The 27,478-nt window shown below is 49.4% G+C and overlaps 1 long non-coding RNA gene across 1 annotated transcript in view; it reads right to left on the minus strand.

Moving 5' to 3' along the window:
* Positions 1-6,695: 6,695 nt before the first annotated feature.
* Positions 6,696-27,478, minus strand: part of LOC146802418 (uncharacterized) — a 57,843-nt gene continuing 37,060 nt past the window's right edge. The window contains exons 2-3 of the long non-coding RNA XR_014967386.1: positions 8,495-8,536; positions 6,696-8,404 (exon numbers count right to left, since the gene is read on the minus strand). This is a non-coding gene — a long non-coding RNA (uncharacterized LOC146802418). The remainder of the gene's footprint in view (positions 8,405-8,494; positions 8,537-27,478) is intronic.

Consider the following 27,478-nt stretch of genomic DNA (forward strand, 5'->3'; position numbering starts at 1 on the left):
TGCTGTCTTCCCGCTGCACGATACTAGAGGCTGATGGACCCCGTGGTGTTAATTCGATTGGTGTTTACCCCCACAGGTTGGACTGGTGTTTGTTTTGTTTTTCAATAAAGTTTAGGAGGAATGTAGTGTCCTGCTGGACACGTTCTAGTGTCTCAGCAGGCACTGAGTTTATCAGCCACTCCCTTGAGGGCTCGACACAGATGCACCCAACACCAACCATCACAAGCGTCACGAGTGACGTGACCCTGTTAATAGAAGGGCCCGGGTGCACATGCTCATGGCCAGTTTACTAACGATGCTGCTAGTGTGCATGTCATTATTTGGTAGCATGTGGGCCTAGGGCCCACAACTCTACAGAGGGGGAGGGAGCAGAGGGGCGTAACTTTGTGTCAGGTACCTGTTTCTGTTGGTAAAGTTAGTCTAGGAGATACAGCAATGGCAAGTGTCTGTTCTTGGGCGCCTGAAGAGCACATGGGTTTTATTAGCTCCACCAATTTAAGCCAAAAACGATGCATACGCACTCAGCACTGGCCATTCAAAGTGGCTGAAGGGCCTCGCTATTCATTCTGCATTCCTTTTACGTGATCACTAAATTGGTCACAAGAGGCTACATTCTGTATTCCAGGACACTAATAAACAAGATGCACTTTTTATGATCACCACACAAATGTTCCTCGGTTTATTAACCTTTGTAGGAGCACCGCGAGGTGGCTGAATCATTCAGCCTCCGGATGTGCAGCAACCCGAATGAGATGAAATTAAATCGTGGACTAGTATGGGCGCGCGACGATCGAGAACATGGCGGCCGAAGCGGGGACAGGAGCAGGGAGGTTTATTGGAGCATAAAATGCGCGTGAAAGAGTATAACTCGGGATTGAGAAGGCTGCCAAGGACATGGGCCGGGGTCGCATATCTGAGATGGAGGCAAGCTGTGACCTGACTTCTGAGCATAAAATAACTTGCGCTCTGGCAGAGAGCAACATCATATTGTAGATGTGTTTTAGACAACATTTAAATCCTCTCCAGGGTTTAGGTAGAAATTCACTAACAGTGCACCTTTAGTATTCCTATTATGTTACCAATAAAATATACTTGGGCGGCTATTAATTTTCCCCCTAAAAATGTTCACCACATTTACATTTCTCTTACCATCTCGAGCTATTTAAGATTCACCGTGCATCTTAGGAAAATGTTGAGATTTATATATATATTGTGTTTGTGCTTTTGATTTCTTTTCATATGCAAACACACACGTAACATAGAAACTAATTCTGAATGTGCATGATGAAAAGCAAAGCAACAACCAACCTGCCTGGGACCTAATGCAAAAAGCGTTTGCAAATTTGCTTGGGTCTCAAAGTGATTTGCAACTATGGAAACCAACAAAACTTCAGGGCCTGCTGTGCAGTACTAGCGAGTGTTTGCACTGCAGCTCCTTTTGCAAAAACACAAAGCAAATTGTTGGGCATATTTAAAACGAAGCGGCGGAGCATGGCATTAGCCTCCTTGGCTTAATGCCGCACTCTGCCACTTCCGAAACGAAGGGCTGCACCATATTTACAACAATATGGTGCAGCCCTGTGTTTCTGCCCTATGCGGGCGCTAATTTTAGCAGCCTAGCGCGCAGGCACGGTTGCACCATAGTGCAAGGGAGCCTGTGTTGAGGGGAAGATTGTTTATGTGCAGGAAGGTAAAAAAGGAAGGTGTCCCTTTCCTGCACATAAACAATCTTTACATGGTGTTTTGTCACTTCTATGTGTGCTGCATAATGCAGCACACATAGAAGTGACAGAATGTCATTTTTTTCAAAGATTGTTTATGTGCAGGAAGGTGATCCTTCCTGCACATAAACAATCAATAGGCTTTTGCGGTTTCTATGTGTGCTGCACACATGTAAGCAGCAAAAATGAGGAGAATTATAGCATTTCTCCTCGTTTCACCTGTTTAAGAACAGGTTTTCCCTGGTCTTAATTTTGGCGCTGCCTCCTATTTACGCTGCCCTTGTAAATACTGGGCAGCATCAAAATCAATAGGTATTACGGTGGAACGCCCACAATAACACCCATTGCCCTCCCCTTTCACGCTAAGTACAGCGTGAAATGGTGACTTATTTACAAGGCAGCGGTAAGCTACGTTAAGTGGATTAACGCTGCCTTGTAAATAAGGCGAAGCACATATCACTAAAAGTGACATTCCTCTGGTGGTGGGGGCTTGTAAATATGCCCCCCGTGTCTCCTAAACAACCTTGTGAATCAATAAGAGAAGTGTATGAAAAATTCAAACTTAGCTAAAGTTGTATACTACTGCAAAAAGAGTGCAAACTTTTCACCAGGCCAACCCTTGTGAAAAAAGTGCAAATTATAATAAGGCGTCCCACAATGTATCCGGATTCTCCAAAATAACGTACCCTACCTTGCGGTAAGAAGATGGCGCTTACAGGCTTCAGAGGAGAGCCAGAGAAAAGATATATAGGCAAGGGGTCACTGTACAGCAGTGGAATGACGAAGAAATATACATAAGATATACTTTAAAAAGGCAGGTCTTACTAGAGCACTTCAGGAGCTACATCCTCTCCTGCTGTATGATGCCTTGAGAGGTCACACACAGTCACCACGTGTGCGGACAGTCACTTCACTGTATTTACTTGCTGCTGATCAGTAGAGGTTCCTCCACTAGGGTGAAGTAGCATCGCTGCCCATGCTGTGAGTGCAGCAAACATGAAAAATAAAACTGCAATAAAATGACTTTATTACAATTTCTTTTTTCAATGTGTCCAGCTCGAGCCGGGTGTCAGGGCAGGGCGGGCCATTGCTGCTGATTGGCAGCCGCAGGAAGGAGTGGTGGGTACTCCAGTTTAAAGTTTGCATGTCTTGTGAAGGCCAGTATGACATGCACACTTTAAATCTCTCCACCTGAAGTGTGTTAGATACCTGGGTGGAGAGCAGGTACAGGCCTCCAGTGTCTGTGGGGGCACTGTGTCAGCCCGGTCCGAACCAATACTCGCGCTTCTATCATGCTGGTTAGTATCATTAGCAGCATGAAAGCAGTGCCTAGATTGGTTAGGGGAGTTGAATCTGGGTCCCGGCGCTGCGGCGCATGGACAGTGGCACTTGAGAGGAAAACAAGGCGGTGGGTAAATATGCTATTTCTTTTGAATTTAAAACTGCTTTTTTACCCACTTACATAAAGTGTGAAAAACTCACACTACCTTGGCTTCAACCTCAGCTCCAGAACTCTCAATCATGGACTATAATAAACACTGTTTCTAACGGATCACGAATGAGAGTTGCTAGTTTCTCACAATGCCTGTAAGTGGGTGAAAATATTCGCCCACCACTTTCAAATGGAAGCAGCCGTCACTGCTGGCTATTATAAATCTGCTGCTGCAATGGCTGGTGTCATTGTACATTGTGCAGTCTCGCTTTCACTTCACAAATTATAAAAGGGGAATGCTCCTGAACATTGAAAGACAGAACTACTTCCCTTACACACCAAGTGCACCACAGAGAAGAAGAAACTCTACACGGGGGTATATCTTCAGGGGGTGGATGTATGGGGTGTAACACCCCTTAAATAGATTCATAGTCGGATCAGACAACTAGTCCGTTTGTCAAGTTACTACTTGCTGTTCAAAGATGTTGTCACCCTCCCACTGGAGATTCTATCAGGCAGGGCTCAGCTATCTTGGAATCCCGGCCCTCGCTGCAGCTGCCTGGGAGAGTCTCGGGTGATGAGGAGGTGAGAGGAGCCATCTGATGACACCCCTGGAGTAGGGGCTGAATTGCTCATTGTTGTGTTGTTACGGGCTCCCCAAAGAGACTAAGGAGTGGCTTCCCTCTGCTCTACTGATACGATAACTGCCTAAAAGTTGTTTTAGGAGCGGGGCTTTAAAATTAAATGATACAATGGACTTTGGGAAGCCCATCCCTCTTTGACGCTTGGTTTGACCTTGGACAAATATCCCAACTTGGTGAAGGTCACGTTCACTGCTGCAAAGAAGAGCAAACAAGTCGCTTGATTGCCCTCCTTGACTCAGAGGCTAAACATTATGCATCCCTGCTGGTAAATGACCTAACCATCTGGTCGGATAAAAACAACATCATTCCACAGAACCAGACTGACTTCAAGAATGGAGTAGGCAAAATAACAAATATATTAGCAACTGCCATTATTTTAGATCAGAGCAAGCAATTTAAACACAAGCAACATCTTGCCTTTATAGACTTTAAAGCTGCTCCTGATTGCATCAACTGCCAGCTACTGGCTCAAATTGAAAAGGTGGGGCCCACTAGACACACTATACCGAGCCATCCGCTTGCTGTACACATACACCTGGGTGCAAATAAAATTAAGAGAAGGCACTAGTCTGTCTAGAAAGATACCTACAAAATAAGGCCTAAAACAGAGGTGCATTTTAGCACCGCACATTTTTAGCCTTTTTATGACAGTTCTTACACCAATGCTGGAGCAGGCAAATTCTCATCCCCCACACTTGGACCCTCTCTGGCTCACCCACTTACATGCTGAAGATATCATTTTATTCAGTCAAACTAAAGTGGGCTTGCAAAAATCCCTAAAGACGCTTTCTATTTATGTAAGAAACAATCACCTGGAGGTAAATGTTGCAAATACTAAAACAATGTCACTGAACACCACGATTCCAATTAAATGAACTTACCTTGAGCCAGTAGCACAATACAAATACCTGGGCCTATACCTAGACTCAAGAGGAAGCTTCATTCAACAAAAACAATACATTAAGCAGAAGGAGACCGCTCTAATTCATGAATTCACCACCCTGGCAAGGAAGCTAAACAGCCCATCATTCCAGCCGCTCTTAACTGTAATCGCCTTGAAACTAATGGCAACAATCATTTATGCAAGCGTAGCGAAGAAAGGTCGGGATACGTAAATACTGGATATGATACAAATAAAAGCAAACACAAGGAGATGATGGACGGAGCGCTGAAACTTTTCAGACACTCACCACCATCACAGACCTGGGTGGAATCCATCATGGTTCTTTAGCTCACTTCGCCACCGGAGTTCAGACCCAGCCATATTCAAATCAGTCTCAACCCCGTTCCACATGGGAACAGTCCAGCCTGAACTGCCAAGACAGGTCTTCCCTGGACCGGAAACAAGCATCCAGGGACCGGTTTCGGGGTAACACCCCTCATCAGCCAGGCTAGCTTGAATCTAGTGGAAAGTGAGCAAGGGACCCATGTCTGGGCATATCCTGCCAACTTAGGGCAAACAAAGCTAACACAAGGAGATGATGGACAGAGCGCTGAAACATTTCAGACACTCACCCCAAGTCACAGATCTGGATTGAATCCATCATCGTTCTTTAGCTCACTTCGCTACCCCAATGCAGGCCCAGCCATATGCAAATCAGACTTCTCCCTCTTCCACATGGGAACATTCCAGCCCGAACAGCAAAACCAGGTCTTCCCTGGACCAGAAACAAGCATCCTGGGACTGGTTAAACACATTTAGGCGAGTATTCAATTTACCACAGAATTCCCCTACTACACAAATCCGCTTAGAACTTGCCCTCATTAAACAAGACCTACCCAGAAGAGCGGTAGCAATAAAAAAGTAGAATTAAATTAGCTGTTCTCTAAATCACCTAAATCAAGCCTTATAGTTAACTCTTCCACAGAATCAGTCATCGGAATATCATAAGTTCTTGTATACTTCCATCAAGCAATTAGGTCTCACAGAAATATGGGCATCATGTGATACCTTTAAAAGGGCAACAAACAGAGGTACAAAAATTATTTACTTGCTAGCAGACAAAAACACGTTCACATGCATGTATGGTAATAAAGCAGTATACCAACCTGTCTGCTGCCCTGTACATGCTTATTCCTTCCACAGCATGCATAAAACACAGGTTCCTCTCTCTACATATGGTAAACATTCCAGCGTTAGAACACGTGCCAACATGTAAATACACTGGTTTGACAGTATGCAGGCATTGCAATGATAAGAAAGAGGATCTTATACATCTGATCTGTATCTGACCAGGACTACAAAGGCTTAGACAACAATACTTAAAAACCTATTTTAAATACAGGCTTTTACGTACATGCAGGGAAGCCATCATAGCTTTTTTAATCCGGGGATCCATAATTATACTGTAAACTTGTAAAGTTTTTGGATACAGCTTGTCATGATTAGCTCAAAGTACTTGTTACTCGCTGATGGTAAAACATGCAGCAGACTATGCAATAAGGTCAATTACGATGTTTGACCTCCGACGACCAACTTGTGTGCAAAGACAAAAAGCATGTAAAGGTGTGAGGAATAGAGCATGATTGACGGCTGGCCATCATACACGTCAGTTGACCGTTTTATAGCCTTGTATCTATTTTTCCATACGCTGACAGTAAACACGTAAAGGCACAGAAATTATGTTTTTAACCTCTATTAATAGTCTGTGTGCTCAGTTGGAAAATCGCCAAAGGACTGCAGGAGAGAACACTATTGATGGTTGACTGCTTTAAATTTTAAATCATTGTTTTATTGTCATTTATAAATGTCCCTTAACTTGCACTTCCAATTTCCCCCTCGTTTCTATCCGCTGGAGCAGAGATGCTTCTTTTATGTACTTTTACCCGCACCAATGAATGTATAGATAGGATGCACGAAAGTTATCAAAGAAATGATTGCACGATGTGAACAATGTATCCTTTTAGATTTATTTTAGAAGATGCTAGCTAATGACAACAGTTTATACCATCTGTAAACATTGTTACGGTTTTAATTAACTAAAACAATAACATTTGACTTGACTTGAGTAAGTGGAGTCTCCTGGAGGCGGGTAAGGCCTGCCCCTTGAAAGGTGCCTCATGTTCCCTTTTTAGGTCTCGCCTGAGCCAGCGCATGTGCTGCTCTGGTGAGACTGTTAGTAAGTGGGTTTCAGAAAATGCTACCAGACGCTTTTGTTGGCCTCAAGCTTGCGGTTACGCGCGCGGGCGCACGCTTACGAGCAGAGGTGCCATCTGGCTTTCCTCGTCATGCTCATTAAGCGCATCGCTCGCAGTGTGTGATCACTTTCACTTTCGCAGCCGCGTCACTTTCACGGCCGCGCGGCCAATGCTTGTTTATAGCATGTCACGTAGATGTATCCATGTGTACACTTACTCTGCAACACGACCGCACGGGCAGATTTCAGTGACTAAAGAAGCCAATCAAATAATACAGTTTCACCAGCGCAAACTCATCAGACAATCCGTTCAGCAAACACGCGTTGCCATTTTTCAGTCCTTGGATAAGACTTGCGGATATAGTTGGTCACAAATTCAAACCCTAATAAGTGAAAATGTACTTTTGCGATTCTCTGAACATGCACAGAAAGTTTCCTGAAGATAGAGCTTAACTTTTTTACATTAACAACTGCACACATTATCAAAAGTAACTGCGCGCAAAAAAATTGATTCATAACATGTTTTAAACATAATGTATTGAACACTACTTTTTAAATTATTATTAGTAATTTCTTCAGCTTCACAACTTTTCTGTTGTGTAATGTTTTTCTATTAGCCACAAAATGCACATTCAAACATGGTCGCCTCCTTCACACATACTGGAGTCCTCTTCGTGCGCCAGTGCCGTCATCTATGTCTATGCGAAAGTCTATACCATCAACACAGTAACAACCGAACACAGAGACGGATAAGATGGCTGCTGTACGTGTTCCTCTAGCACTTTTCCTATTTCTAGGCTGTTGTTTGACGATTAGGGCAGACTCCCCCTCTTCCTCGGATGACTTCAACTTCGTGTTGGGTGTCATGATGTGCTGTGCCACCATTCTTAAAGCCCTCTCTCTGTATCAAAAGAACTAAGAGACATGGTTCATAAACGCTTATATAAGAAGCGTGATATTCCCTGATTAAAACCCACCCCTGTCCCCTGCTTCCAGCACACCTTAATTGGATTGTGTTTGTATGTATTTGATTAGTCTAAACTGTACAAGCTTTGGATTGTATGTTTAATGTCACAGAGTTTTGTGTCTTTTATGAAGCGCTCCATATGATGTGTTTTGCTGGTTTGTAGGGATGAGGCATTAGTTAATCAATGTTTGTGTTCAAGCACTACGCTGGCATCCATGGGGGAATGCTTCGTTTTCACTCTGCATTGTGCAATGCGCATCGCGCATTCAAGGGAAGACAAACTTCTCAAAACGCACGTTACGTGAAACGTGCTCCAACGTAAAACTCCTTGGGTGTGGCAAGACTATTTATTGCCACACCCACCTTCGAGAAGACACTTTGCCTACTGCCTTTTGGAGCGTACGGATGTCCGCTTGTCAGCTCCTCGTAGGAAAGACGCCAGACTTCAAAGACGCTCCGATTTCCTCACCGCTGGTCGGGTTGCAGTTGCAGCATTCTTGAAGCTAAGAAGGAAAGAAACAAAAGCTAAGTGAAAGTTTTCTTTGTCAGGCGCCCTACGAAAGAAAGCAGGAAGCGACAGACTTTAAACTTACCATGATGCTGTTTCTTGAAACAATTTTTGGAACTCCTTTTTTCTGCAAAGAGAAAAGACAATTAATAACTCAGATGAAAAAACGGACTTTGAGTAATGAATAGTGAAGTCATACAGTAATTGACTTGCTGTGTGTTAGGCATTGTTATTCCCCTTTTCTTTACATACAGGTCGTGAAGAATGTTATGCTTGGAATTCAAAAGAAGTAAGTGAAGTAATTAAACACTAAGGGAACATTCTAGTTGAGGCATAGAAAGACTGACATAGAAAATCAGTAACTTATTTCTGTGTTTATCCATTATTTTAGGTACCAGTTGACAACCATCTAAAGTATCATTCTCTTCCACGGTCTTCTCACCGAATACTACGCCAACCATCACAAGCACCCTCCAATCTGCTCTTCACGACGACTACACGGACGCAACGCTAAAAACTTCTGGTTCGCAGGTAGGAAAGTACCTTGAGCACAGTCAATAATATTAGTTAAAAGGTAATGGTGTACTTTAGGTTAATGTAGGCCTATAGGTAGTTATACATTTCCTTATTGTCTTGCAGGTCGACAACTAGGAACATCTAACGTCCAGGATCCGGCCCTCCTCCCTAAATCCCAACTGCATAGCCTTAGTGTTTTTTCTACAAGGTTATTAGTAGGGGTACTGGGAAGTTGGTCCATAACGTCTCTGCGAAATCATCTCACAAGCAACAAACAGGTAAGATTGCTTGTAATCCCGACATTGGGTGACTCTTTCTCCTGCCACGGTACCTGCCAGCTGGCCTACCCACTACACACTTCTCCACAGGTGAGCTGTAAACTCTACTCCTAAGGTGCGTCATGATGACCCCCAAATCCCCCGCGCCCCGCCTTCACTAGATGTGTCGTCCTCACTACCACAACCCCCTCCCCCTCCCTGGGCGAGACACTAGGGTACCGCCCGACCCAATTTAATGCAGCCTGCAAACATTGTGCAGACTAAACAGCTGGTGCAAGTATTAATTTTTTTGCCTGGGCTTGTGGCATTAGTGTGCTCGATCATTCAGGAGAGCGCAACAGAATGCGGTTTCCTAGTCGCTCGAAACATTTAACTGTGTTAATGTTAGAGCTTTAGGTGTATCTTGCGTTCGTCCAGAGAGTGACTGTTACCCTCCTTGGAATCACTTTACCCTCCTTGGAATCACTTTACCCTCCCTGGAATCGCTTTACCCTCCCAAAGTTCCAAACGCTTTCCACAGACTGGAGTGGGTGTCATCCGCGTTCCAAATCTTCCGCACCTTCCAAAAAGCGGTTGATCTCCGTTAAATGTAATCGGATTGTCTGCCGCAAATGCTTGAGTTCACCTTCTTTGAGTGTTGTGGGCTGAGGTTGATCACTGTACTGCAGGTTATTACGGACAACGTATCTAGTCCTTAAATTTCCAGTCACAAATCATTGATTTTATTTGTGTTAGCAGTCTAATTAGTTCAGTTGAAGCATAACAAGACTTAAGCATCCAGAACCATAAACTGTGTCCTTAATAATCTGGAGGGAAGTGGTCATCCTAGTTACACTGCCTAGTGGGGCTGGTAATTGCCAGGACTCCCATTACAAATGTAAGGATTATCAGTGTTTCTCGGAGTAACTGCCAGTTTACCTGTCTTAATAGGGCGATTAACCACGGGGCAAAAGAGATAGCTGTGCTTGAAGTGTACCTATTTTATTTTTGAAGTTTTAAATCGTGGAAACCACATCACTGTCAACAACAGAGAGCTTAAACAAGCATTGGCATAGCCAATAGGTCTCGCTTTTGGGACCTTATAAGTATTTAGTTATGCAGCACAATATCCTTGGTGCAACAACATCAACTGTTGCATGGGTAAACACTTATAATGTTATGTTATGTTAAGATGCATTTATATAGCGCTCGGCTACTCTAAAAGAGTGTCCCGGCGCTTTCCACATACAGCTACAGTGTATAACAACATAACAAGAAAAACAGGAGCCCTAAAAGAGAAAAGGAAGAAAATCCACCTAAACAGAAAGATTAAAAAGCCAAGTCTTCAGATTCTTTCTGAATTGAAGCAAATTGGGAGTACTGCGAAGTACACGTGGGAGCGAGTTCCACAGCTGGGAGGCCTTGTGGCTGAAAGAGCGCCCCCCAATCCGAGCCTTCCTCACGCGTGGAACCACAGCCGTGAAAAGGGATTCCGAACGCAGTGAGCGGGCAGGGCGATAGAAAGCCAATCTCTTCTGCAGATAACCTGCGCCTGAGCCAAACAGAGCTTTATGTACCAGCGTCAAGGATTTGAACATAATCCGCTTTCGGATCGGGAGCCAATGCAGCGTCTGCAGAAGACCAGAAGCCCGTGCGCGTCTATGCAAACCAAAGATTGCGCGCGCTGCAGAGTTCTGTGTCACCTGCAGACGCTGGACCAAATAGTCTGGAAGACCCAGGAAAAGGGCATTGGCATAGTCTAGCCTGGATCCGATAAGCGCCTGCACCGTAATCCGTCTATGCTCCGCAGATAGTAGTGGAAGAAACCTGCGGAGCATTTTCAGAACACCGAAACAGGCGCCGGCCAGGCCAAGAACATGCGATCTGAGAGAAAGCTTGTTATCAAGCTTAACGCCGAGATTTATGGCCACCAAGGAAGATTGTGCCGGGGGACACATGGCGGCCGGCCACCCCTGCCGCCACTCGGGATCGATGACACAGCCGAAGAATAACACCTCCGACTTACTGGAGTTGGCCTTTAGACTGTTCCGCTGGAACCAGCCAAAGACCATATCCAGGCAGTCCCGTATTCTCTCCCCATCAAATGGCTGATCTTTAGCACATGTGAAAAGGAGTTGCGTGTCGTCGGCATAGGACACGATCTGGGCTCCGTAAGCCTCCACCGCAGCCGCCAGGGGGACATAAAGATGTTGAACAATGTCGGGCTCAATACAGACCCCTGTGGAACCCCAACTCCCAATGGCGGCATCTCGGCGGAGCTCTGGGACACCCAGACCGTCTGGCGGCGGCCCTCCAGAAAAGATGAAAACCATCTGAACGCCGTCCCCCTTAGGCCGATGTCATGAAGCCTAGCGAGGAGCGCCTCATGGGGGACGGTGTCAAAGGCCGCCGACAGGTCCAACATGACTAACATGGCCTTGCCACCCACATCCAAGGTCTCCCTGATGATCTCAGAGACCTCCACCAACGCCGTTTCCGTACTGAAGTTCGGACGGAACCCGGATTGGGATGGATGGAGCAAATTGTTAGATTCTAAAAAGCTCGACAAGACACCATGAACATGTTTCTCGGTGATCTTAGCCAGAGCCGGGAGAAGTGAAATTGGCCTATAATTGGCCAAGACCTCGGCATCAAGACCAGGCTTTTTCAGAAGGGGGATCACCATCGCCCTTTTCCAGGTGCGAGGGACACTCCCCTCCCTCAAGGAGGCATTGAGGATCGGGTTGACCAGGGGATTCACCACTGCCGCCATCCCGGCCAAAAATTTGGCAGGGCAGGGGTCAAGTGGGGAGCCAGATTTGAGACTGGCCAGCAGAGCCCGGGACATATCACTGGAGACAGGAGGAAAGTCAGCCAGTACTGCCGTAGGCAGGGACGATGTTCCAAGTCCTGCCCCGAGGCCACAGCAACCCTCCGCCACGCTCTCCGAGAAGGAGGCCTGAATTGCCTTGATCTTGTCGGTGAAAAAAGTGGCAAGATCACATGCCCACGCATCCGATGATACAGGGGGGGGTGAATAGGAGGAAGGGGCCGTGAACTCCTTCACAATCGTGAAGATCTCCTTACAGGAGTTCGCCGCCGCCTCAATCCTCCTGGCAAGATATTCCCGCTTGGCACCAAGAATGTCACGATGATAGGCCTTCACCGCCGATCTATAGGCGAGTTTGGCCTCCCCCTCGTATTGAAGGCGCCAGGCCCGCTCAGCAACCTTGCATTGACTGCGAGCCAAACGCAGCGACTCCGTAAACCACGGCGCCGACTGCCGTATCACCGAGGACCGGGGGGTTACCCTTGGTGCAAGATCATCTAACCTCTCAGTCAGCCAGAGCTGCAGGGCCTCAGTGTCTCTTTCCGGATCCCCCGAGAGGGGACAGGGATGTTCCGTGAGCGCCTGCTCCAACATATCAGGCGTCACTCTGTACAACGCTCTCGAGGCCGTTCTGGGCACCGTGGGGGCGCAGATGTCAGACCGCCCATTTTCCAACACGGAAAACCCAATCAATCTATGATCCGACCAGAGCACCGGCCGTATTTCGATGTCGACAATTGGGACAGAAGAAAACACTTGATCGAGGGTATGCCCTCTCTCATGTGTAGGCCCTGACACAAACGCTGCCAAGCCAAGCGGAGATGTAATATCCAGCAGTTTAACCCCATTCGGATCGTCCGTGACATCGAGATGAAAGTTGAAATCGCCTGCCAGCAAGCAATGCTGTGCAGACAGCGCCAGCTCCGAGATGGCTGTCTGTAGGTCCTCCCAGAAGGAACCCACCGGGCCAGGAGGCCTATAGACCAACAGACCCTTAAGTGCTTGAGCTGGAGACAGTCTGAGCGTAAAACCAAGGGATTCAGAGCCCTCAATGGAGTTAACAGGAAGAATAGAGCAGGAAATGTTCTTCCTCACCACCACAGCAACTCCGCCCCCCCTACCCTGCGCCCTGTCTTGGCGGAAAATAAAAGCGAGACCAATTGGCTATGCCAATGCTTGTTCTATTATGGTTTCGTCATCATTTACCATGTTGACAATAAATACATTTAATAGACCATGAGTCTGTATGAACCATCAAATAGAATAACAAATACAGCATATTCTGACTGTCTGTGTATCTGGATATGGCTTGTTACCATGGTAGTCCTTCTCTTCCTCTCAGAGTCTGTTTCTGTAGTCAGTAAGAGAGAGGAACCTCTCTCGTTGTGTGTAGTAACCCAAGATTCAAACACTGCAGAGGGCTGCTTCTGTGTTATATGAAAAGCCACTCTCTTGAGGGGGTGTATCTTTTTATAAGCAGCCACTGGGCGCTCTTGCGGTCAGTGTATGCTTCTGTGCTCAGTGATAGGCAACTCTCTGGCTGTAAGTGTATTTTCCTATGCTCAGTGACAGCTGTCTCACTTGCTGTCAATGGATGTTCCAATGGTCAGTGGCAGGCTCCTCTATTGTTGTCAGTATGGTTCTATGGACAGTGACAGGTTGTGAGTGTATGCTTATGCAGTCCGTATTATACACTTACAGCAAGAATGGTGCCTATTAGTGACCCTAGAAACTGGTAGCCTTCCTGGAGGAATGGTTGCAGACCATGGTGGCACCAGGTCTGCTTACATCCTTCTTTGCTCCAGAACGAGCACAGAGTTCCATCACGCCGGCCGGCACCGGGGTGGCCTCCCCGGTCAGTAGTGGCACACCTCTTACATTATAAGGATCGTGACATCTTAATACAGCAGGCCCACGCTAATGGACCAAATGCTGTAGACAATAGTAAAGTATCCATTTTCCCGGACTTTACTGCTAAAGTGAAAGCCCAACGTGCTACCTTCTTGGAAGCCAAGAAAGCACTGCAAGAAGAGGTAATCAGATACTCTTTAACGTTCCCAGAAAAATTGCGAATCACCGTGGATTGAGCTACACACTTTTACGACTCACCGGAGGATGTGTGGGTTTGGTTGGAGACATACAGGAAGAGTGGATCTATGGCACAGGAAAGGCCAAACGGCTCTAAACCACCCAAACCACAACGAAAGCGGCTACGACACTCATCCAGAAGGACCCCGTTGCACAAACCCTGCGCATCGCAGACTGCACAAGAGAGAAAGGCGGCCCTGCAGGCTGTGTCGGAGGTTCTCACACAACATACGGAGAAGGTAGCTCTGGAAAAACCTCATACACAGTACAGAAGAATCTGAATCAGGGACCTCAGCCAGAATCGAAGTGGCTATGCCGCATGTGACTCAACAAAAAGCTGATCACATAATTTAATCTGGCTATGGCGATACTGTAAAAGGAGCACGTGAGTAAAAAACAAATAGGATGCAAGGGTTACTGACGGCAGGAGGGAACTATATCCCTGCCAGAAGATATAGAGGGGAAACAATGGTCACAATGCATGCGTTACAACGCATGCCAGTACCCCGCATGCCGTTACAACGCAAAAGGCTTGCTGCACGGGTTAGAAGGTGTTGGTTGAATTTAACTCCGACACCTTCCCTACTGTTGCACACACTGGAGTTGGAATAGTAAATTATACTATTCCAACTTCCAGCGCACCCCCTACAGCAAGTCGGGGTAAAGGTATGCGTTGTAATGGCATGCCGAGTAATGGCATGCTTTGTAACGTCATACAAACGATATAGAGGCCTATAAAGCCAAAGTACTCATTGACCAACACCTTGCACACCCCCAACAAGATAGTCCCCCCTGCGTGGATAACAGGGACAATCGTTTACTAATGGTTTTTACATTTTACAGGTTTCGGCGGTCAGCTGTTGCGAAGCTGCCCTGGGAAGAGGGAATTACCTGTTGAGAAATATGGTGGTCTCTGAAGGGTTGTCGTTGCCGCACGTTGATATGCCCACATGAGGTGGGGGGAAGAGGTAGGGCGAGGGGGAGTTTTAGATCAAGACGATCCCTGTCATGCCGCTATTACATCAAGAAGTTAAAATGATCTGGAACGTACGAGGCATGAGGTCAATGTCGAAACGACACAAAATTCAAAGTTACCTCATACAAGTGGCGATGTTGCAGGAAACACATCATACCTTGGAAGAAAGTGCCTGACTGAGACGTAGATGGCGCAGTCACTTATAGGGCAATACTTACTCTGCATTCTCAAGGGGTACATTAGTATGGATCAGAGCGGTTACCCCCATTGAAGTGAGCAAGGTTCTCATAGACCCGGAAGGCAGATATGTTCTGATACTGGCTACGGTCCGTGATCATACTTGGGAGTATTTACTCACCAAATCATGACCAAGTCCAGTTTGTACACCGATTGTCAATACAGCTCCCCACATTTGACACTTCCCACATGTTGCTTGGAGGGGATTTCAACTGTGCCGCCGACATAGAAATGGATGTCAACTCCCCCCCTGAATGACACCTCGGTATTTAAGGTAACTAAAGGGTTACGAGATTGGTTGGAGAGATGGGAGATAGGTATATCTGGAGGCAACAACATGGAAACACACAGGACTATTCGTATTACTCCCATTTGTACAAACTACATACTAGACTAGACATGCTCACTTGCTCCAAAAATCTGGGACCGACCATTACCCACACAGTATACCTGGGGCGCACTATATCAGATCACAACCCACTGTCAAGGCGTATTCGCCCCATACCAGAGCCCACATTAACCCCCGCATGTAGACTAGATCCAGCCCTCCTGGAGTATGTTTGGTTTCGCACATCGAAACAGACAGTTATCACAGAATACTTCAAGTTCAATCACGACACAACCACTTCCGGGCGACGGAGTGGGAGGCCTTCAAGCTGGTGGTAAGAGGACTATGCATGGGCCACAAGGTAGGAAAGAGGAAGGACATTTCGGGGGAACTTACCAACCTAGAAATACAGCTACACAAGAGGGAAGCTCATCTGACTAAAGAAGGTGACGCTCAGGAGAAACTGAGGGACTTAAAACACAAATATGATGAAGCACTAGAAAGATCGAAATGCTTTGACATGCGAGAGTACAAGGTGCGGGTGCATACGGAGGGAGGTAGAGCGGGTGGACTGCTTGCTTGGTTAATACATCCTGAACATGGGAGAGCCCCCATCTCTCAGATACAATTGACAGAGGAGGAGATTACACACAACCCTAAAGAAATAAATGTCTCATTCTGGTCTTATTATGTCAAACTGTACTGTGAACCACGAACGCAAAAGCGAGAGACCATAACAAATTATTTATCACCCCTACCCCTAGTGGTCCTACCACTTGACCAACACGAGTGTCAGTGGGGACCGGTAACTGCAATGAAAATTATGGCAGCGCTTAAAGAGATGGCCAGAGGGAAATTCTACGCCATCTACGCTCAAACCCTGGCACCAAAATTAGAAGAGATATACACAGAGGCCTGGGATAAAGAGGAGCTGTCCTCTTCGACCAGAGTTGTGTTGGTCGTACCGCTTCCCAAGACTAAAAAAACGCACCCACAAGTATCGGACTTTTGCCTACTCTCGATGCTCAATGTTGACTTTAAAGTCCTGAGCAAAGTACTAACCACACGTCTCTAACCATATATGACCAGTTTAATTCATAAAGATCAAAATGGGTTTATGCCAACCAGATCTACCTCTGGGAACTTGCAGAGGTTGTTCCATGTGCTCCACCACCCTGACCGGGACCAGTACCCGGACGCACTCATACTATCCAGAAATCTAGAGAAGGCATTCGATTTGGTAAGATGGGACTTCCTAGAAGGCACGATAGAGCAAATGGGGCTAGGAGAAGGATGGATTAAGTGGGGGAAAATATTAGACAGGCATCCAACCGCAAGAGTTAGGACAAGTGGTATGATCTTGGAACCATATAATATTTATAGAGGCACTAGGCAAAGGTGCACATGGTCCCCATTGTAATTTGCTATTGCAATAGAGCCGCTAGCGACAGCTTTTCTGCAACAGAAACGCCTTATCGATATTCAGATGGGGCATAGGAACCATGTGATTTCTCTTTATGCCGATGATCTGTTGCTGTACTTGAAAGCTGGGGATATGGGAGCACAGCGGGCTCTGGCAGTGTTGGATGAATATGTGGAACTAGCAGGGCTTAAGATGAATAAATCTAAGACCTGTGCCTTTCGATTAACGAAAGATCACATACAACCAGTGAATCTTCCAATGGGCCTGACATGATCCCCTCGCTCTTTTAAATATCTGGGAAGCCAGATTTTCCATAACCTAGAAGATTTACGAGAAGACAACCTGAACCCGATTATTAGGTTACAGTTCTTGCGTTCCCTCAAGCTGCCGCTAATGGCATGCATAGCTCTCTCGAAAATGTCATGTTGCCCAGATTGTTGTATCACTTTGTGAATCTCCCAGTGGTGTTATCCTCACGTTGGTTCTCAGACTTAAACCAAATACTCCGGGAACTGATCTGGGATGGAGGGCGGAATAATGTGGCCCTGGAGATAGTGCAACGGGCAGCTGAAGACGAAGCATTTGTCACCCCTGATTTTGACCTTTATTATTTGGCAGACCAACTCCAATGGCTAGCTCAGTGGTTAGATGGCCAGAACGTGGAGCATCTGGATGAGGTGAATGGAAGATACAGTCAGGGATGGTTGGTGGACAAACTACTACACCAGAATGTGATCCTGCCACGTCCCAATACGCTCTTGAAAACAGCACTATATTAGCGAGATGGGTACGAGCAGTAAAGGGGCCTAACAATGATCTGATCACCGACCCGCAAGGCATAGCTGACGTCTTTGCGACCCATTATGAGAAGGTATACGGAATTCCGCAAGCAGATCTCCTCGCCACTATAGAGGTAGCATGTATCTCCCAGTAGGGTAGAGAGGCATTGGATGAGGATATTTCTGTAACTGAGATCCAGAAGGCAATTCAAGATATTCGTGCCGATAAAGCGATGGGTCCTAACGGACTCCCTATCGAACTTCTCAAACCAATGGCACTGAAGTTAGCGCCCCATCTGCTTAATTTATATAATGAAAGCTATGAATCTGGGCTTCTCCTGGTTGATATTCGCGAAACCACCATTGTAGTAATTTACAAGCCCGATAAACCGGCGGACGATTGCACATCATATCGGCCCATTTCTCTGATCTCGGTGGAAGCCAAAATTCTGGCCAAACTGTTGGCTAATCGGCTGCTCCCTTATCTTAGTGATCTGATTCATCCAGACGAGTCGGGATTCATGCCAGGTCGGAATATGGCACGGAATCTGCGTCGGGTTCATGGTGCACTGGGGCGTATAGACACACTCGAGGAAGAAGGGATTTTGCTCGCACTTGATGCCAAAATGGCATTTGACACTATTGCCTGGGAGTATCTGTTTGCTGTACTGACCCGTATGGGGTTTGGACCCAGGCTGATCGGATGGATCAGATTATTATATACACAACCCTCGGCGCACGTCTCGGTGAACGACCATCGCTCCATCTCTTACCCCCTCTTCTCTTACCCCCTCTGTCGTGGCACAAGGCACGGATGCCCATTGTCACCACTTTTTGCCATGGTGCTGGAGCCGCTGGCGGTTTGGATTAGGGGAGACCCGGACATCAGAGGCCTTAAATGGACGAGTGACCATGAAGACCGATATTTTACTCTATCTTGCCTCTCCAGCGCACTCGTTACGCCGGGTGTTACACATTTTTCATATCTTTGGGGCGCACTCTGGGTACCAAATAAACTGGTCCAAATCCCAGATGTACGCACTCTGGGGGGACCCCCCACAAAGTTCTCTAGGGTACGACATTCCAGTAGCCACCCAGGGTTTCCGATATTTGGGCATTTTTATTACACCTGATGCCACGCTATTCTTCAAAAGAAATCTTTTGGGGCCTCTTCAGCGGTTTAGATCAGATGTCACGCACTGGAGGGCACTGCTCCTTACTCTCCTGGGAAGTGCGTCCCTATTCAAAATGCTCGCTGTTGGACTTGGCCCTTCTGGCAGGTTCACCCCCGAGACTTTTTGCTTAATATTGTGACTTGGTGTAATGGATTTTGGTTTCTGCGCACTTTACCGCTGTGTCTCAGGGTAAAGTGCGTGCGTGTTGTGAGGTTGGCCTGCCCTCCCATAGGAATGCATGGGGGAATGTATGTGTCCCGGTAGTTCCTGATGCGTGGGGTGTGCAGGCCCGTGTTTGGTATGTGCGGACTCGTGGGAGTGAATGCTGCGCGTTGATGTGTGCGGCGTGCATGTACCTGGTGTGGAAGTGCCACTTCTAGAAGTGGGCACTTCAGTGTGCAGTCTGAAATGTGTGGCTTGTCTGGCGATTGGCTGGTGAGGTCAGGTGACGGACTAGGGAATTCCCCAGAGTCAGGAGGAGTCACCCAGTGGTGAATGGGGAGTTAGCATGTTGATGGCTGGGGAGGAGTGTACCTGGGTCCTGAATAGGACAGGGCTTCCCCCACACAATGCTGGCGCCGGCCCCTGTGGTGCGTCTAATGACCCTAGCCCTGCCAGTGAATAGGGAGAGGGGCTGAGCAAAACAAAGTGCTCAGGAACCTGTTGGAACTGGTTCGCCCCTTCCCTGCACCTTAGACAAAGCCTTATACTGTATAAAAAGGGGCTGTGTCCCCTTACATGGGTGTTCTCTTGCAGGATCCACTTGAGGGGGGGCCTGCTGCTGCTGGGCGCCAGGAGAGACCGCCACTGGGGACTGCCTCCCTGCTGGAGGGCCCTGTGAGCTGGCTCTGGGCCCAGCCTTTGCCCCCTGCTCTCTGAAGGACCTTTCTTGTTGCTGAACACTGCTTGTAGCGCCTGGGAGCGCTTTCTGGACTTTATAGCGCTGGGCGCGCTGTTTTCCTGGACTGGCTGTCTCTCAGAGCCTGGGAGCGCTTTTAGGATCCCTGGTAGCGCTGCGAGCGCTGGCTCACCTCGTAGCGCTGTGAAGCGCTTTGATTCAGCTTGCGGGTGCCCACCCCGCTTATTTTGCTTATGATTGTGGCGGGTGCCTACCCCGCCGAGGATTGCATTTACGGAGGGAGCCCACCCCTCTAATCACCGAGATCACCGCTGCAGCCCGGTTCGTGACCGGAAGTCAGGCAAGCCTGGGGGCGTGCCCCGGGACGGAAGCCTCGACTTGAAATCAGGAAGCGGACGGGAGCCTACCCCGCGCTCCTGTGCAGCGAAGATCCAGGCGGGAGCCTACCCCGCGCTGGACCCGAGAGAGAAGTGCGGCAGGACCTGGTACGGAGGGGGCGCGAGGCACATTGTCGGTGCCTGCCCCTCCGCGTTGAAGAGAAGCCTCGGAGCCTTCCCCCCCAGAGCGGAGAGAGAAAAGCCGACGCGGGAGTCCCTAGAGCAGCCCGGTGAGTACCAAGGGCTGGGGGGACTCCACGCCTGTGCTGAGGGGGTGCGGGGGCAGTGCGTCGAGCCCCGTGAGGCTCCAGAAGGGGCATAAGTAGCTAGAGCGCTAGACGCTCCAACGTGCGGAGTGTTGCTTCTCGAGCCCAGTAAGGCTCCAACGACGGTGCCACTATTGGTTTAGAGCCCCGTGAGGCTCTAGGGGGCATTTCGAGTGGCGCAGAGTCCAGAGGGACTCCAACGTGTGGGGCATTGTTTCTCCTTGAGCCCGTGAGGCTCCAACGTTGGGCTGAGCCACGAAGGCTCTTGAGGGCACATTGTTACTGAACAGAGCCCGGAGAGGGCTCCAGAGGCACGCAGGGTGCCTGAAGTTCGTTTTCCAGCTGCCCAGCACTTAGTGGGCAGCTGCCACGTTTAGGTGGGGGACCATTCTTGTTCTAGTCTGCGCCGCTGGCGCAGCTTGAATTTGTTGAACGCAGGGCGTCCTAGCCCCTTCCAGGCCAGTTGGCCCAGGGACTGCCACAGGTAGTGGCATAGGAGTTTTGCGCAATTGTGTTCCTTCCTTGCACCTCTGAATGTGTGTTGATGCATCATGTGCCATTGCTTTTACACCTCTGAATGTTTTTAGGCATCATGTGTTTTTCCTTCCCTACACCTCTGAATGTGATGCATCATGTGTAACGTTCTATTACCCCTACAGGTGTTGCGATACGTAGGTGGTTGTTGCTTTCTCCTAGTACAGGTGGTGCTAGTGAGGTTCTAGTTCCCTGCGTGACAGTCTCCTAAAGTAGTTAGGGTTACGTAGGTGGTACTTCCCCGATACCAGTAAGTACTGGTTGTGTGCTATACATATTATTTTTGTGCTACAGTGATTTTATATATTTTGTGTGCTAAATATCTAAAAAGTGCTAATTCCTGACAGTGGTCCAGGTGGCCCTGTCTTGTACATAATCCCTTGTAAATTCTGCCCGTGCCTGTTGGCACATTGTAAAGTGTGTGTTTTTATCTAATGTGTTGTGTATAATACAAAGGTTATTTTTATAGAATACCTTGTGTGGAGTTTCCTTTGTGGTGGGCCTTGGGTGTTGTTGCTGGGTGCGCGCGCAAACGCTTTACACATCGCCTCAGAGATAAGCCTGACTGCTTGTGCCAAGCTACCAAGGGGGTGAGCAGGGGTTATCTTTGGCGTGTAACTTCCTTGCCCTGACTAGAGTGGTGGTTTCTGCCTGGCTTTGGCGCACGCCTTAGCCAACCAGAAATCCCAGTTCTAACATTGGTGATCAGCGGTGGGATTTGGACTTGCGTTTGCGCTGTACCGCAGCAGCGACTGGCTACACCACAAAACTCTGCATTAGATAAATCACATTTTAGGGATTATTGTTTTTGAAGTTCCTTTGTTTCTCCTGAAGGTATCATTGTGTAATTGTGTCCAGTACATTTGTCCCCCGCCCTGCGCCCAGAGTTTGGTACCTGTGCACGTGGTGGTCAGGTTGAGGGATCAGGGGTGGTAGAAACTGCCTTACCAGTCCGAGGGGAGGGTTGGGTGTGGATGGTGTGTGGGGCACTAGACAGTGAGTGTGAGTTCTCCAGGATAGAGAGCTCACTGAAACCTTTTGTGAATTGTGTACTCCTGTGTAGCTCCGACCCCCAGGTTCCTTGTGTTGAACTCTTCTCAGGAACGTCCGCCAAAATGGAGCCTGCTTTTAACTTCTGTAGTCTGTTTAGGTACAGTAGGTTGGAGCTGGTAGGGTTCTGTGAGGAGAGGGACATAGAGGTGGGTGAGTCAGATACCCAGTCCAAACTGAGGGACAACCTGATCCTTTGGCAAAAGGAGGAGTGGGAGCGGGAGCGCAGCGAGGAAGATAGGGCCCGGGCCGCACGCCGAGAGGGTGGTGGGTCTGAGGGGAGCCCTGAGGAATCTGAAGAGGAGGAAGGTTACCTGACAGGGACGCCAGTAGAGAGTGAAGACCCCATAGATAGGGAGTCCCTTGCTGGGTCCAGTGTCAGGAGCAGCACCCCATCCCTTTCCCTGTCCCCAGAGGAGTGGGTAGATAGGAGGGAAGAGAGGGAACATCAGCTGGCCATGGAGAAGCTCAGGTTGGAGCATGCCCGGGGGATGGCGCAGCTGACTATGGCCGAGAAAAAGCTGGAGACCGAGAGGGTCTTAGCGCAGGAGAGGATGGCGGAGGCTGAGAGGGCCTTCGCCAGGGAGAGATTAGCTCTAGAGGGTAAGTTGTCCCCAGAGCGCAGTGGTAGTTTTCTGGGCTCCCCAGGGAGGGTTGAGTCCAGTGGTGGCAGCAATAGAGAGACCAGTGCAGAGAGTCCCATTCCCAGTTCCCCCAGTATGGTACCTAGTTCCCGGGAGGAGGAATGTAGGTTGAAGTTCAGGGGCAGGAAGAAGCTGCCTCACCAGTCTTGGGAGAAGTTTGTGGATGAATGCGAGGATGCACTGTTTGATTGGGTATGGGGTAGCACGAAGGAGGATTTTGAAAAACTGTATGATCTGCTCGTCAGAGAGCAGCTATCCAGTAGTTTTTATCCCGAGTTGCGCCAACACCTGTTAGCATGGGGGCACACTGATCCGTGGGAGCTGGCAGCGGAAGCAGACCGATGGGAACAGGCCCCCAGTTATGATGAGGAATGGGATAGTTCTTCCCACACTAGTGACTCAAGTTGTGGTTCAGGTACCTTCCAGCCCAGCGTGGTGGAAGAGGCTCCGTGTAGCCCAGCTAGGTCCCAGGGTAGCGAGGAGGGTGTAGGGGCTTACGGCCTGGCTCAGTGGAGCGGGAGTAAGTGGGTGACCGAGGGTCCCCAGACGTACGAAACCCTGCCTCGGGACTTGGGTGGTTTCAGGAGGGAACACCAAGTTGGGGACCTAGGCTGTCCTGTTAGCCCATTTGAGGAGGATCACCTAGTGAGTAGAGGACCTGGAGCGCCTGTAAGCAGGGCTCCGGTGGTTCTAGAGTCTGGCAGTACCGCTCCGGTAGGGAGGGTACAGGAGTCCAGCATGAGGAGTGGTTGGGGGATGAGTTTCCCAGTGGATGCACCAGTGGACCAGGGACTAGCCAGTTGGGCTAGAGCTCCTTGGGGGGACCCGGGTGGCGCCACTTCTGTTCTGGGGGATCTTCGCGCACTGTCAGGTGGGCAGGGGACGGGAGATCTGCGCCAGACAGACAGTCACACGACACATGGGTCATGTGTCACCCTCAGGGGGATGGCGTGTAAGTCCCCAGAAGTCCTGGAGTGCCAGGCAATTATTCCACCGAAGGTTTTAGACCGGAGGTTGGAAGGCCAGGTTCAGGAGCAGCCTGACCTGAAGGGTCTGACTACTGTAACCAGTGTCCTGACCGGTTCTTCTTCCAGAGGGACCGCCCCAGTTGGTAGGGAGCAGGACTCTGGAAGGGGGTGCAGAGGGTGGGAGAGCCCACCTCTGACCCCGGTGCAACCTGAGGGGTTAAACCCTAGGTTGGGAGACCAGTTCTCAGGGAGGGGTCCTGAGCTGGTTGGTGAGTTATGTTACGGGGTCGCCTCTCAGAGGAAGAGAGGGCGGAACCCTAGGAGAAGAGGTAGGGGGAGGAGAGCCTCACCCGTGACTTTTGGTCAGTCTGAGGGTACGGACCCTAGGCTGGAGGATCAGTGGCAGTTTAGAACTGCCCTGATGAGGGGTAGAGTGGAAAATGGTCACTATGTGCCAGGGGTTACTACCCCCCACTCTGTGGTTAGGCCAGGACCAGTGGCGCCTAGGTGGTCTAGGGCCTGGTCCTGGCCACGGACAGCTGAGGAGTACCAGGGGGGTAGCCCAGTTGGTCCGCCGAGTTTTTTCAGAGGAAACCCTGTGAGTTCAGAGTGGCGTAAAACCGGAGAGTGTCCCTGCCGTGGCGGGCCTGCGTCCGTGTTTTATCGCCCCAAGCAGGGAAGACCATCACGGTGGTGATTGGTCTACCCTGCGTTTTGGCTGGAAGGGGGTCGTGTTGGACTTGGCCCTTCTGGCAGGTTCACCCCCGAGACTTTTTGCTTAATATTGTGACTTGGTGTAATGGATTTTGGTTTCTGCGCACTTTACCGCTGTGTCTCAGGGTAAAGTGCGTGCGTGTTGTGAGGTTGGCCTGCACTCCCATAGGAATGCATGGGGGAATGTATGTGTCCCGGTAGTTCCTGATGCGTGGGGTGTGCAGGCCCGTATATGGTATGTGCGGACTCGTGGGAGTGAATGCTGCGCGTTGATGTGTGCGGCGTGCATGTACCTGGTGTGGAAGTGCCACTTCTAGAAGTGGGCACTTCAGTGTGCAGTCTGAAATGTGTGGCTTGTCTGGCGATTGGCTGGTGAGGTCAGGTGACGGACTAGGGAATTCCCCAGAGTCAGGAGGAGTCACCCAGTGGTGAATGGGGAGTTAGCATGTTGATGGCTGGGGAGGAGTGTACCTGGGTCCTGAATAGGACAGGGCTTCCCCCACACAATGCTGGCGCCGGCCCCTGTGGTGCGTCTAATGACCCTAGCCCTGCCAGTGAATAGGGAGAGGGGCTGAGCAAAACAAAGTGCTCAGGAACCTGTTGGAACTGGTTCGCCCCTTCCCTGAACCTTAGACAAAGCCTTATACTGTATAAAAAGGGGCTGTGTCCCCTTACATGGGTGTTCTCCTGCAGGATCCACTTGAGGGGGGGCCTGCTGCTGCTGGGCGCCAGGAGAGACCGCCACTGGGGACTGCCTCCCTGCTGGAGGGCCCTGTGAGCTGGCTCTGGGCCCAGCCTTTGCCCCCTGCTCTCTGAAGGACCTTTCTTGTTGCTGAACACTGCTTGTAGCGCCTGGGAGCGCTTTCTGGACTTTATAGCGCTGGGCGCGCTGTTTTCCTGGACTGGCTGTCTCTCAGAGCCTGGGAGCGCTTTTAGGATCCCTGGTAGCGCTGCGAGCGCTGGCTCACCTCGTAGCGCTGTGAAGCGCTTTGATTCAGCTTGCGGGTGCCCACCCCGCTTATTTTGCTTATGATTGTGGCGGGTGCCTACCCCGCCGAGGATTGCATTTACAGAGGGAGCCCACCCCTCTAATCACCGAGATCACCGCTGCAGCCCGGTTCGTGACCGGAAGTCAGGCAAGCCTGGGGGCGTGCCGCGGGACGGAAGCCTCGACTTGAAATCAGGAAGCGGACGGGAGCCTACCCCGCGCTCCTGTGCAGCGAAGATCCAGGCGGGAGCCTACCCCGCGCTGGACCCGAGAGAGAAGTGCGGCAGGACCTGGTACGGAGGGGGCGCGAGGCACATTGTCGGTGCCTGCCCCTCCGCGTTGAAGAGAAGCCTCGGAGCCTTCCCCCCCAGAGCGGAGAGAGAAAAGCCGACGCGGGAGTCCCTAGAGCAGCCCGGTGAGTACCAAGGGCTGGGGGGACTCCACGCCTGTGCTGAGGGGGTGCGGGGGCAGTGCGTCGAGCCCCGTGAGGCTCCAGAAGGGGCATAAGTAGCTAGAGCGCTAGACGCTCCAACGTGCGGAGTGTTGCTTCTCGAGCCCAGTAAGGCTCCAACGACGGTGCCACTATTGGTTTAGAGCCCCGTGAGGCTCTAGGGGGCATTTCGAGTGGCGCAGAGTCCAGAGGGACTCCAACGTGTGGGGCATTGTTTCTCCTTGAGCCCGTGAGGCTCCAACGTTGGGCTGAGCCACGAAGGCTCTTGAGGGCACATTGTTACTGAACAGAGCCCGGAGAGGGCTCCAGAGGCACGCAGGGTGCCTGAAGTTCGTTTTCCAGCTGCCCAGCACTTAGTGGGCAGCTGCCACGTTTAGGTGGGGGACCATTCTTGTTCTAGTCTGCGCCGCTGGCGCAGCTTGACTTTGTTGAACGCAGGGCGTCCTAGCCCCTTCCAGGCCAGTTGGCCCAGGGACTGCCACAGGTAGTGGCATAGGAGTTTTGCGCAATTGTGTTCCTTCCTTGCACCTCTGAATGTGTGTTGATGCATCATGTGCCATTGCTTTTACACCTCTGAATGTTTTTAGGCATCATGTGTTTTTCCTTCCCTACACCTCTGAATGTGATGCATCATGTGTAACGTTCTATTACCCCTACAGGTGTTGCGATACGTAGGTGGTTGTTGCTTTCTCCTAGTACAGGTGGTGCTAGTGAGGTTCTAGTTCCCTGCGTGACAGTCTCCTAAAGTAGTTAGGGTTACGTAGGTGGTACTTCCCCGATACCAGTAAGTACTGGTTGTGTGCTATACATATTATTTTTGTGCTACAGTGATTTTATATATTTTGTGTGCTAAATATCTAAAAAGTGCTAATTCCTGACAGTGGTCCAGGTGGCCCTGTCTTGTACATAATCCCTTGTAAATTCTGCCCGTGCCTGTTGGCACATTGTAAAGTGTGTGTTTTTATCTAATGTGTTGTGTATAATACAAAGGTTATTTTTATAGAATACCTTGTGTGGAGTTTCCTTTGTGGTGGGCCTTGGGTGTTGTTGCTGGGTGCGCGCGCAAACGCTTTACACATTGCCTCAGAGATAAGCCTGACTGCTCGTGCCAAGCTACCAAGGGGGTGAGCAGGGGTTATCTTTGGCGTGTAACTTCCTTGCCCTGACTAGAGTGGTGGTTTCTGCCTGGCTTTGGCGCACGCCTTAGCCAACCAGAAATCCCAGTTCTAACACTCGCCCTGCCACTTTTTCTCTATGCCCTACACAATGTTCCCAATCCGGTCCCTAATTCTTATTTTCTGCAGATTGAAAGGGCAGTATGGGAATTACTGTGGGACAACAGACCGCCCGCATTGTCATGAATAAGCTCACTATGGGATGGTACGACGGGGGTATTGGGTTGCCGGACATTTGCCTCTACTATCAGACTTCGCAATTGACTATCCATTAACAGATGGGTGTTTGGATCACATGACGACCCCATCTTTCGCACTGACCACTGGCTAATGGGTAAGGGGGGCTACAATAGGGCACTGTATACGAACCATCGGAAGTTACGTTTGACTGGCCCCACGGCACGTACGGTGGAAGTGTGGCATGGAGTCCAGCA

Source organism: Triturus cristatus, chromosome 8, assembly GCF_964204655.1.
Source record: "Triturus cristatus chromosome 8, aTriCri1.1, whole genome shotgun sequence".
In the NCBI taxonomy this organism is placed as follows: domain Eukaryota; kingdom Metazoa; phylum Chordata; class Amphibia; order Caudata; family Salamandridae; genus Triturus; species Triturus cristatus.